Source organism: Myotis brandtii, unplaced genomic scaffold, assembly GCF_000412655.1.
Source record: "Myotis brandtii unplaced genomic scaffold, ASM41265v1 scaffold159, whole genome shotgun sequence".
In the NCBI taxonomy this organism is placed as follows: domain Eukaryota; kingdom Metazoa; phylum Chordata; class Mammalia; order Chiroptera; family Vespertilionidae; genus Myotis; species Myotis brandtii.
In genome coordinates, this window is record NW_005355799.1 from 1,529,955 (window position 1) to 1,530,462 (window position 508).

Genomic DNA, 508 nt, shown 5'->3' on the forward strand with positions numbered 1-508 from the left:
TGCCGCATCGCCATGATGATGTGGCAGAAGTTCCCGCCCCATAGCCGCTTGCTCATTCACTTACTCGCTCATTCATTCACTCATTCACTTACTCACTCACTCACTCACTCAGCAAACACTCCCAGGTCCCTGGCACCAGACCAGGCATTGAAGGTGAAACAGGATAAGATAGCTATGTCCTCAAGATATAAGTAATTCAGTAGGGTGAAGCAGGCACATGAACGAGGCAGATGTACACACAGACGCACTGTACTGTGTTTGGTGAAGGCTGTAACTAATGCTGACTTTGTTCTCTTGATAAAATGGGGCCTCGGGAGCAAGGCCGCCCCAATCCTGTAGGCCTGCACCTAGGCCTAGAGCGGCCAGGGTCCTGGAACATGACAGAGGGTGCAGGTCGGGTTGAGGGATCTTCCCGCCCCCCCACGTGCATGAATTTCGTGCACCAGGCCCCTAGTTTTAACATATTTAAATACAGATATTTTCTATAAATATTTAGAAAGAAAAATGA